At 44.1% G+C, this 12,397-nt stretch overlaps 2 pseudogenes; both read right to left on the reverse strand.

The window, feature by feature from the left end:
- Positions 1–82: 82 nt before the first annotated feature.
- Positions 83–8,340, reverse strand: LOC136451526 (AAA-ATPase At3g28610-like; annotated as a pseudogene).
- Positions 8,341–9,614: 1,274 nt separating this feature from the next.
- Positions 9,615–12,173, reverse strand: LOC136454240 (ubiquitin carboxyl-terminal hydrolase 14-like; annotated as a pseudogene).
- Positions 12,174–12,397: the final 224 nt, after the last annotated feature.

Here is a 12,397-nt window from a genome sequence, read left to right on the forward strand (position 1 = left end):
AGATAACTGCAACTCTATCTAGGAGTACTTCTCATGAAAAAAAACTTTAGTCAATTGTTTGTTGGTGTATATGTATGTATGACTACTCGTCATCAGATTCTTCCGAGGACTCAGAATCTTCATCCTCTTTGCCTGAATCTTCTGACTTTTGCTCATCATCATCTTCTTGCACGGCTTGATCATTGTCCGTTTTGGCCGCGTTTGCCTCCGCCGAAGCCTTGGCCTCTTCCCTTTTCCTCTTCAGCTCCTCGATCAGGTACTCAAGACTGGCATCCTCCTCGGAGCCGGCGTTCTTGGCTGTCATGAGGCACTCGGCGACGTCGGCCGGCGTGATGTCCACCTCCTTCAACAGCTCCTCGACGGCGCCGAACAGCGGGTGCGCGTCGATGCCGAGGTAGTTCTTGGCCAGGGTCCTGAACGCCTCGAAGCCGCAGTAGGACATCTCGATGTGCATGTCCATCCGGCCCCGCCGGATGAGCGCCGGGTCGACCCTGTCCACGTGGTTGGTCGTGAAAACGACGATCCGCTCGCCGCCGCAAGCCGACCACAGCCCGTCGATGAAGTTGAGCAGGCCGGATAGGGCTGTCATCCTCGTTCCTGCGGTACGATCGATTCTTCTTCTTGGACCTCCGGTCGCCCGTCAGGTCCAGGGAGCAGTCGATGTCCTCGATGACGATGACGGACATGCTGGTTGTCTGGATGAGGAGCTTGCGGAGGTCGTCGTTGTTGTTCACGATGGTGAGCTCCACGTTGTAGATGTCGTAGTTGAGGTGGTTGGCGATGGCCGCGATCATGGTGGACTTGCCCGTGCCCGGCGGGCCTTAGAGCAGGTACCCTCGTTTCCATGGTTTGCCGGTGCGCCGGTAGAAGTCCCTGTTGTTCCGGAACGCGTCGAGGTCGTCCATGATCTTCTTCTTGGCCGGGTCCATGGCCAGCGTCTCGAACTTCGTCGGGTGGTCGAAGTTGACGAAGCTCCACGCGTTGTCGTCGTAGTAGCACGAGAACTGCGAGATCCTGTTGTTGCTGTACAGCCTGCGGCGGCTGCTGCCGAAGAGGACCTCGCGGCCTCTCCGGCGGACGTGCGACAGGTGTTAGACTGTTGGATCATACGGATGCTAGATCTAGCCATAAACTTGTCCTATTCGATATAAAAGGTGAAGCAGTAGATCCTAATACATGTAGAACAAACTAGAGAGAGACAGGGAGATAGTGCTGAACCTGACACCGAGGAGGGGAGGGTTCGGTGGCCGCCATCGGGTTCGTTGGTGATGTCTGCGCACGGACAGCGACGGTCGGTGAAGATCGGTCGAAGATGCGGTCCCGGCGGTGAAGATGATGACGGCGCAGTGCTGTGGCGGAGAAACTTTCCATCACTGGCTGCGCCCCTCACTTAGATCGGGTTTAGGATTTATTGGTGGGGAGGTCGGCTCAGGTCAACCTCGTGATTAGAGCCGCCGGCCCCCACTTCTTTATATAGCGCAGGGTGACAGGGACCCTCCAGCCATGGTGGGCTGGACGTCCCCGATCAGGGCGTAACTCAAAGGTTCAACTGGGCCGTTGGGTCCAGTTAGGTTAGAGATCAATCTAACAATCTCCTCTTTGATCTCTTTCCATCTTTCACTTTCATATTCTTTACTTTTGTTCATTCCATTACAGATTAACGCATATAGCATGTCTCATCATCACGGTTCATTGCCGATAGATTTAACAGCTACAACACACTACTCTGTTCTGAAATAGATATTTATCTTTGGGTCTTCTTTTGTCCAGAAATTATAGGCTTTTCCTTAAACCTATGCCGGCTACATATTCTCTGAACACGTTGGGTGGTAAGCCTTTTGTAAGCGGATCCGCAAGCATCTTTACTGTACTTATATGCTCAAGACTTATGACTTGATCCCGGATTTTATCTTTCACAATATAATACTTTATATCAATGTGTTTGGCAGCACCACTTGATTTATTGTTGTGAGCATACTGTACTGCTGGATTATTATCGCAGTATAACTTTAGTGGTCTATAGATGTCATCAACCACATTCAAACCGGGTATGAACTTCTTTAACCAGTTCACCTGCCCCGTTGCCTCATAACACGCTATAAACTCGGCATATATTGTGGACGATGTAGTGACGGTTTGCTTTGAGCTTTTCCATGAAATAGCTCCCCCTGCGAGAGTGAATACATATCCAGGCGTGGATTTTCTATCATCTCCTGCATAATTAGAATCTGAATATCCCACTATATGGAGTGAATCAGATCTTCTATACATCATCATGAGACCTTTCATTCCTTGCAAATAACGCAAGACTTTCTTTACCAATTTTCAGTGTTCTATTCCAGGATTGCTCTAAAATCTGCCAAGTAACCCGATAACAAATGCCAAGTCAGGGCGCGTGCATACTTGAGCATATTGCAAGCTTTCGACAGCTGAAGCATATGGAACCACTTTCATTTGATCGATCTCATATTGGTTCCTGGGGCATTGAAAATCCCCATATCTGTCGCCCTTGACTATAGGAGCAGGTGAGCGACTACATTTGTGCATACTAAATTTCTTTAAGATCTTTTCTATGTATGTCTTTTGTGACAGTCCTAATACCCCTTTACTTCTATCTCGGTGAATCTCGATCCCTAGAACGAACGAAGCTTCACCAAGATCTTTCATATCAAACTATGAGGACAAAAACTTCTTTGTCTCCAGTAGTAGACTGACATCACTACTAGCAAGTAAGATATCATCCACATACAGGACAAGGAAGATAAACTTTCCATTCTTAAACTTTGTATAGACACAATTGTCCTCTACATTTTCTTTAAACCCAAAATTCTTTATTGTTTGATCAAACTTCAAGTACCACTGTCTTGAAGCTTGTTTTAATCCATAAATAGATTTTTTTATGCAGCATCCCATTTGTTATTTTCCTTCTATGACAAAACCTTTCGGTTGTGCCATGTAAACATTTTCCTCCAAGTCTTCGTTGAGAAATGCCGTCTTTACATCCATCTGATGTAATTCTAGATCGTAATGTGCCACTAATGCCATTATAATTCTAAAGTAATCCTTATATGAGACTGGAGAAAATGTCTCATTGTAATCAATCCCTTCTCTTTACGTAAAGCCTTTTGCCACAAGTCGAGCTTTATATCTCTCTATATTCCTTTAAGAGTCAAGCTTTGCCTTGTAGACCTATTTACAGCCTACTATTTTGGCTTCTTTAGGAATTATCTCTAAATCCTAAACTTTATTGGCATTCATTGATTTCATTTCATCTTTCATGGCCTCAAGCCACTTTGATGAATGATCACTTCTCATGACTTCTTCAAATGAGGTGGGATCATCCTCCATTTAAAATTCCTCAGTGTTGTACACTTCATAATCAGCAGGAATAGCTTATTTTCTAACTCTTTGAGACCTTCTAGGGGCCTCCACATTTGGCACATTTTTTGTTTGAGGCTGTTGTTGCTCCTCCTCATTTGTGACAATAGGTTCTATAGTATCCTGAGGAACAGGTTCATCATCATTATTCATTGTTGCCATAGGCGGGATAACAACAGTTGTTAGCACCACAGTGTCTTGCACTGTCGGTGTAGCGACAGCAGGTAGTGAGAAAAATGGCTCATGAATCATCGAAGTGGGTGCATACACCCGCTTCTCTTCAAGGTCAATTTCTCGAGCTACCATGCTCCCCTCATCATTTCATCCTCTAGAAAGATAGCGTGTCTCGTTTCTATAAACTTTGTATGTCTATCTAGATAGTAGAAATAAAAACCTTTTGACTTTTCTAGGTAGCCAATGAAATGATAACTCACTGTTTTGGGATCTAGCTTCCCAATGTTCGGGTTAAATACTTTAGCCTTAGCAGGGCTTCTCCACACACGCAAGTGGTTAAGTGAGGGTACTCTTCCTGTCCACAACTTATACAGTGTTTTGGGCACCGACTTACTTGGTACTCTATTGAGAATATGAATGGCGGTTTTTAACGCCTCCATCCACAGACTCAAAGGTAAAGTGGAGTAGCTTATCATACTGCGCACCATATTCATCAGGGTACGGTTGCGTCTTTCAGCTACTCCATTCTGTTAAGGTTCGCCCAATGTTGAATACTGGGTGACTATGCCATTCTCCTATAAAAACCTTACAAAAAGTCTAGGAACTTGGCCATATGGGGTATGCCAACCGTAGTACTCCCCTCCACGGTCGGACCTGACTATCTTAATCTTTAAGTTGTGTTGGTTTTCAACTTCTGCCTTAAATATATTAAACTTATCCAATGCTTATGTTCTTTCTTTGATTGAATAAATATAGCCATAATGGGAGTAATCATCTGTGAATGTTATGAATGAATCATAACCATCCATACTCTTTATATGAAATGGACCACAGATATCTGTGTGAATAACCTATAGAATTCATGTGCTTCGTTTGACATCTTTCTTAATTTTCTTTACATACTTTTCTTTTATGCAATCTCTGCATTGTTCTAAATCTGAGAGCTCTAATGGAGGAAGAATTTCATTCTTAACTAGTCTTTCTATTCTCTCCCTCAAAATATGGCCTAAACAACAGTGCCATAATTTCGACAACACATCGTGAGTTCTCTTTCGTTTTCTGTTTACATCCGCAGACGAGGATACATTCACATTGTCGCACGCAACGTTGCCATCATCGCATACAACATTCACATCATCATGTAGTGATAACAAATAATGCTCATTTTGTAAGATAGCAAGACCAACACATGCATCATTAAATGTTATCTTACATTTGCCATTTCTAAAATGACAATCATAACCATCATTGTCCAAACAAGACACACTAATTAAGTTCCTTTGTAACGAGGGAACATAAATAACATCTCTAAGTATGAGTTTGAAACCATCAGCTAACTCTAGAGAAAGATCGCCAACGGCTTCAACTTCTGCTTGGACTCCATTTGTGACTTTAACGTGTCTTTCGCTTTTTTGCGTAGTCCTCGTCGAACGGAATCCCTGTAAAGAATTAGCAACATGAATAGTTGCACCTGAGTCAATCCACTAAGTAGATTTCAAATACTGTATATACAGGAATTCATTTATGAATGTAATAATGTTCTCATCTTTCTTTGTCATGATCATCTTTAGGTAATCGGGACAATCTTTCTTATAATGTCTCATCTTCTTGCAGTGGAGATATTGATCTTTCTCTACTGTGAACTTATTTTGCTGAGGCTGATGCAGCATGGGACCCTTTCCCTTTGACTTTGAGGAGAAGTTGGCATTAGTATTCTTTTTCTTGTTATCCTTCAGATAATTGATAGTGCCACCATTGACAGCTTTCATTCTCTCCTCTTGCACACACATAGCCATGAGCCTCTCCATGTCCCATTTCTCGGGCTGTATGTTATAGTTGACAACAAAAGTGTCAAACTCTTTTGACAAGGAAGCAAAAAATAGATGGATAAGGAACTCATCCTTGAGAGCCAGATCTATTAGTTTTAGCTTGGATGCCAAATGGCTCATCCTTAGTATGTGCTCTCTAATGCCACCATTGCCTAAGTATTTCTCTGTCACCAGCTACTTTATTAGCTAGGTAGCATATGTCTTTGAAGAGCTAGTGAATTGACTCTTTATTCTTTCTAGATACTTCGTGATGGTGTCACACTCTGGGATTGAGCCCATAATTGCAGGCTCAATCGTGTTCTTTATCATAGCCAAACACTTCTTATTGGCAGTGACCCATTTTCTATGCTCAAGGTCATATGACATTCTTTGGGATGTAAAGTCCCTCTCTCTAGTTACCCAGGTGGCATCAGCCTCGTTTGTCTCCCGCACCGGTGCCACAGGCTCTGTGGGACACGGTGTGGTGACTACCCAGTCCACCTCAGCGAGGATGAAAGTTAGGTCGATCTTTTTCTTCCACTCAATGTAGTTATCACCTTTTAGAGTGGGGATCTCTTTGATACAACTCATCAAGCTGTATCCGCCTGAAAACACAATTCAAATAGTGTGCGAACATAAATAATAATAATAACAATTGCATGCCTTAGTTCTAACGTTGATTAAAATTAAAACATACAATTATTCTCTATACTAATTCTACATCACCGTTGGGCAGAAATAGAATTAATGCAAGACAAAACATCATAATATTACCATTAATCAACGTTGGTCAGAATAATAACAATATTATAATTAATTAAAATATATCTATTTTTCAAAATTAAATTCTCCCGTTAGTTCGAATTTAATAATGAAAATAACATCTTTACATACGCAGCAGAAAATAATTCAATTTGATGAATTTTACCCATAGGAAAATCCTCTTTTCTATTTTCTTTGAGCCAATTTCTATTTTTTCAATTTGCTGGAAAAAAGTAAAAAACGAAAATGGGCTCATTCTTTACTGTGACGGCCCAAAACCGGCAAAAACCGGCTCGGCCCATCACTCCGCGCGCGCGCAGGCCGCACCTAGGCCGCAACCTGGGCCTGGGCCGGCAAAGTCGCGCGCCGCGCGCTCCCGCCTGGGTCGCACCGCTGGCCTGCTTGATCTCAGCCGTCCACACCGATCCAATCAGATCCGACGGCCGAGCGGTGAGTTCGGGTGAATAAAAAGCGGCTGATGTCGGCCTCCACCCGAAACCCTAGTTCATTTTCCACTCTGCTCTCTCTCTCTCTCTTCGCCGCTCCGGTTCTTTCCTCAGTACAGCAGCAGCAATCACCGAGTGAGAGGCCGAGAGCAACGACGGTGGAGCGGGAGGCATGGCACCGTCGTCGGCCCCCTCGCCGGCATGCGCGCTCCCCAGCGGGTGAGCGTGCCGCCGTCGAGCGGCCTGGCTGCGACGCCTCTTTGGCCAGAGCCCGGCGAGCAGTGCCCCCGAGCCGGTCTTCTTTTCCCCGCGCGCCGACGTGACAGCAGCGCTGCGCAGCGGAGAGGTAGGCCACCCCCTTCCCTTCTTCCCCTTTCAGTTTTTCTTTGTTTTTGTTCTCGGATTTCATCCGATTTGGGGATTAGGGTTAGGGTTAGCGTTACGGGATGGGTTGTTCTTCTTTTTCCTGAATTTGTTTCGGGTTTTAGGGTTCAGTTTCGATATGAAACTGAGCCCTCCTTTCTTTAACCCAGTTAGGGTTAGGGTTCATCCGAACCCTCTTCTTTCTCATTTGCTTAACACGGTTAGGGTTAGGGTTCATCCGAACCCTCTTCTTTTCTCAGATCCAAAGGAATCGAAGTATGGGTTCAACCAAACCCTTTGTCGGTTGAAACCCTCTTCATCTTTCTTAGACCCGCACTGGATCCAAACATCTTAAGCTAGACCTATACCTAAACGAGGCTCTGGTACCATTGTTAGACTGTTGGATCATAGGGATCATAGATCTAGCCATAGACTTGTCCTATTCGGTATAAAAGGTGAACCAGTAGATCCTAATACATGTAGAACGAACTAGAGAGAGACAGGGAGATGGTGCTGAACTTGACATCGAGGAGGGGGAGGGTTCGGTGGCCGCCATCGGGTTCGTTGGTGATGTCTGCGCACGGGTAGCGACGGTCGGTGAAGATCGGTCGGAGATGCGGTGTCGGCGGTGAAGATGATGACAGCGCAGTGCTGTGGCGGAGGAACTTCCCATCACTGGCTGCGCCCCTCACTTAGATCGGGTTTAGGGTTTGTCAGTGGCGAGGTCGGCTCAGATCAACCTCATGATTAGAGCCGCCGGCCCCCACCTCTTTATATAGCGCAGGGTGACAGGGGCCCTCCAGCTATGGTGGGCTGGGCGCCCCCAATCAGGGCGCAAATTAAAGGCACAACTGGGTTGTTGGGTCCAGTTAGGTTAGAGATCAATCTAACAGCAGGTACTCGTCGATCACGAGCCGGCGGTGGTGTCTGTGGAACGTGAGGCGCTGGACCTCACGCCGGTGGCTGTTGTTCTGCACTTCTGCTGCCCCTCCGCCTCGTCCGTCACGGACGACCACATGAACGTGGTGCCCCGGAACTCGTTGGACACGTCATGGCCGTCGCGCATGCTGATGACGAGGCCGTCGCCCTCCTCGGCGCGGAGCTCGCTGGCATCCTACGAGCACGCGGCCCTAAGGTACGCCTTCACCTCCTCGAAGGTTGTGCTGTCGCGCGCGCCCGCGGGCTGGTTCCTCAAGGACCACGCGGGAGCGGCTGGCTTCTCCGAGATGTCGAGGCTCACGTAGGGGTCGACGACGGTGAGGACCCGCCGCGCGTGGCGCCGGAGGAAGACGTTAAAGTAGGTCAGGAATAGCCGCCGCGGCGCGTACGCCGAACCACGAAGAGGCGAAGTTGGCCAGCACCCACTGCCGCAACCGCGCCATCGCGCCAGGCTCCCCCGTGACAGCCATGGCCGTCCTAGATCTTGCGCGTGCCGGCGCTGTTAATCGCGCACCAGACGTAGATCTATACGATGCGAATCGCCCGAGTTTGTTTTGAATTCTCACGCCCCTGCTAGGGCAGCGAGCATACGGGAAGACTAGAAAGTTTCCGGGTTTTTCCAATTAAAATTAAATAAAAAAGGGGAAAGTTTCCGAATTTGTTTCGAGTTGAGAACTCATGGGCTGCACGGGTGGGGTCGCGATTGCAACCGGCGCCGCCCGACGCCAAGCACTGTCCACTCCCGAATGGCACTCTAGTGCTACTACGCTAGCATGGTACCGCTAGAAGAGATGCGAATGACATCACAACTCGAAAACCATTTTTTTTTAGTGATTAGGAGCTTCGAAATCACAGTAGCAATTACAAATTTCGAATTGAATTTCTTTTGTTGGTACGAAGGAATGACATGTGATTGTCCTTGTTATACAGTACTCCCTCCGTTCCTTTATAATTATCGTTGTCACTTTCTGGAAAGTGAAAAGTCAAATTAATTGAATATTATATAAGAAAAATATTAATATTAATGGTACACAATTAGTATTAATCTATTTTCATAATATAAGCTTATCTAAAGATATTAATATTATTAATATTTTTTACAAACTTAATAAAACTAAAAAAATGACCTAAAAAATATCCCGTCAATTCATTTTTTGGTTTCAGCCAGAGCTTATCAGCCATGATACAGTATTTTTCTCTCACAACAAATCAGCATCAACCAGACTTATCAGCATAAAAACCAACCAGCGAACAGGCTGATCATAACAACCAATGCAATGGCGACGCTTGAAAAGAAACAGGGTGAGTTTAGTAGAGTGATGACGATGTACAAGGTCTTAATTCCTTTTTATTTATTGTGAAGGATGTTACAGTCCCTTCAAAAATGGACATTTACAAGGAGTACGCAAGCAGACTAGCGTTGAATTCGATTTTTCGAAGTGATCAAATTCTTTTGATTGACGATGTTCTATGCCTGCAATTAGCGTAGAACCAAAATTAGGTAGAAAAGCGTGGCAAATAACCGATGAAAAAACAAGCTAAACACTATTCCGACTGATTTGTTGTGAAAGAAAAACATTGTTTCAACTCTAAAGGCAAGCCAAAAAGTGTTATAAGACAAGCGAACAGAACCGAAGTTGCCACCGTGAAAATGAGGTTAGTGGTGGAGGAACCTATTTCCAATCTATAGCTGTCAGAAGAAAAGTATGGAGAGAGGCAGAGACCAAAGACAACCACCAATGCAAATCAGCAATAACGAAGCACAGATTTAACCAGAAGTTGACACTCGCTGTCTCATGGAAAAAGCAAATATCCCAGTTGATCAGTGGGTAACAAGCATGGCAGGATGTGAGCAAACAGTCGCTTTAAAATCAGCTTGACAGCATCCTAACAGCCCACCATTCTTTTCACTGTGTGCTATGAATTCAGTCAATACGGTATTTGCCTGCGTGATGTGCCTAGTTGCTAATCCTCTGAAAGAAATAGAGGTAGCCCATTTCCTTGGGCAGGTCAACAGATGCTGCAACCTTGCTGTCGTTGAAGATTGTCCACCTCCCGTCTTTGAGGACATGAGCTACGTAGTGCCCGCAGTGGGTAGAGGTGCCCATATGGCTCACGAACGCCATCAGCTTGTATCCTGTACATGTCAGAAAGCATTGTTAAGGTAAACAAATCTCAAACCAAACAAGGAAAACGACTATGATGATCTAGATAGGCCCTTTCAGTTAGGTTCTAAGGGGCAAGTTTGGAATCTGACCACTATGCTGATCCAGATGGGACCTTATTTTATCTAAGTTCATATCCTTTCCATGTTTTTTCAAAGAAAGTTACAAAACAAACAGTTTTCTTCAAAATTTAGCTAATTTAAGTTTAGCATCTACTTTTGTGATAATATGGTGCCTAATTAGCTATCAGCAAGGCAGGCATAGATCAAATGCCAACATTAAAGTGAACCTTTAAAAATTCAACATGGTTCAAGATGATTATTGTGCCACTACACGGGCTAACAAAACGAAGGGGTTAGTGAAACTTACTGCCACTTCCATCTGGAATGTATGCGTCATCAGCATTGCTAGTGGAAGAATCAGCAGATGCTGAGCTCGATGCTTCGGGGTGGCTGAAAATCCAGTCGGTAGCTTTCTCAATATTACCGCCCTAATACACATCAAAACAAGAGTCACCACCAGAAAAGAGATAAGAACATTGCAAGGACGACTGATAACGTTGGAATCAGGAGACAAGAATGGGAACAGATAGGCAATCACTAACTTTCTGAAGGTTAAGAATCTTAAATAGTTTACTCAGAACAACAAATCATAAATGAGAATCTTACAGAAGCTTTCAGGGCCTTTATGGCAACATCTTCCTGAAATCCAAAGGAAACGAGAGTTTTGAACGCTTGCTTCATCAACAGACGGCTCAGAAGAACGTGAATCTTTTGATATTGGGTCATTTATATCTGCATCACAAAATAATTTGATGGAAAATAGTTTCTTCTCTCAAAATTTCGACTTGGAAGTTGCAAGTTGATTATTTCATGGTGAAAAGCATGATTAACTACAAAACTGCAGTGGCAAACCAACCTGGATCATCCATGTGAGAGAGGAGCCAATTCATCGCCTCCCTCAACTCCTGTGTTTGATGTGTTAATAGCAGCTTTCTGACAATGAAGGTAGTTGAAGCCCATGCTTGCAAGCTGGGATACAATATCCTCACTGGCAACGGGGTGAGCAGGGCTCGGCACTGTTGTCACCAGAACCTAAAGTGTACATGGAAAGTCACAAAAGCTGAAGAGAAATTTAGAGAGAGCAAAAATTAATGAATGACAGTCTGACCTCCTTCAGGTAGCAGCTCTTCCCCAGGCTGTACACCATTGCTGCGCATATGCGTGATATCAATCGTATCTGGCAACATCTATATAAACATCTGCGAAGAAATAAACTGTCAAGACCAAGTGATCCTAAATTGAAAGATAAAACTACCCACACAGAATCGAAAATTATTATGGAGTTGTGGGTCATTGTAAGTAAGCACAACTAGAATCAATAGTAATGCTTACTAACTCTCAGACACACAACAGGAAATGATAAACCCAAGCTGAAATAATAGCAAGATATTGGCAACTAATATCATTATTTGTAGATGATATTGTTGATACAAGCTGATTGTTTAAATCAAATTCAGGACCAGGTCTAGTTGAACTGAGTTGGTAAGGCTAAGATGGATTACTTGCTAAGGACCAGCCTGACGCTCTCTACGAAAGCAGTCTCTTGTGGATTTGATCATTTGAAACCTTTATTTCAAAATGCAGCATTTATGCTCACATAAATGGTGAGGGGGGTATTACCGAGTTTCTTTGGCACCCATCCAGCTTCCATTACAAACTTACGCATGTGCAGCACAAGGTAATCAGGAAAGGTGTTGAAACCAGCAGTCTGCATGAAACATTTCTTCCTTTAATTAAAACCTGATTCATTGTATAACCGTATACATATACATGATAACAAGCAGCTATCACATAGTTCTTCAGCATCAATCCACATAAATAACACAAACATGTCAAACACCTAATCAATACAAATAAATAAAGTGTTGTCATCAGTGCATACCATCAGTGTAGAAATAAAACATGCTCTTTGATCAAGAAAACTCAATCAACAAAGGGATGAATGCCAGGACGTTTTTCCACAATTATGCTACCTTCAGGGAAGTCAAGCATTAAATAAAAAATGCAAATACTAGGACTGATCAGGGAAGTCGAGCATAGGTGTGCAGATCATGAATTAATTCATGGTACCTTCATTGGTCTAAGGTGTCATGCTTAGTTGCTAAAGTATTACACACTACACTACATTTTGCCCTAGTTAAACTGGTCTCCAATGATTTTTCATGTATAAATGAGCTTTACTATAGCCACTGATGAACATTGAATATATTAGGTTATCACTAATATTCAAATATTTATTAATTCATTGGAAACAAAACTAGGGCATTGGTATAAAGAATTTAGCAAATAGCAACAAAACA

The sequence above is a fragment of the Miscanthus floridulus genome, chromosome 5 (assembly GCF_019320115.1).
Source record: "Miscanthus floridulus cultivar M001 chromosome 5, ASM1932011v1, whole genome shotgun sequence".
Lineage (NCBI taxonomy): Eukaryota > Viridiplantae > Streptophyta > Magnoliopsida > Poales > Poaceae > Miscanthus > Miscanthus floridulus.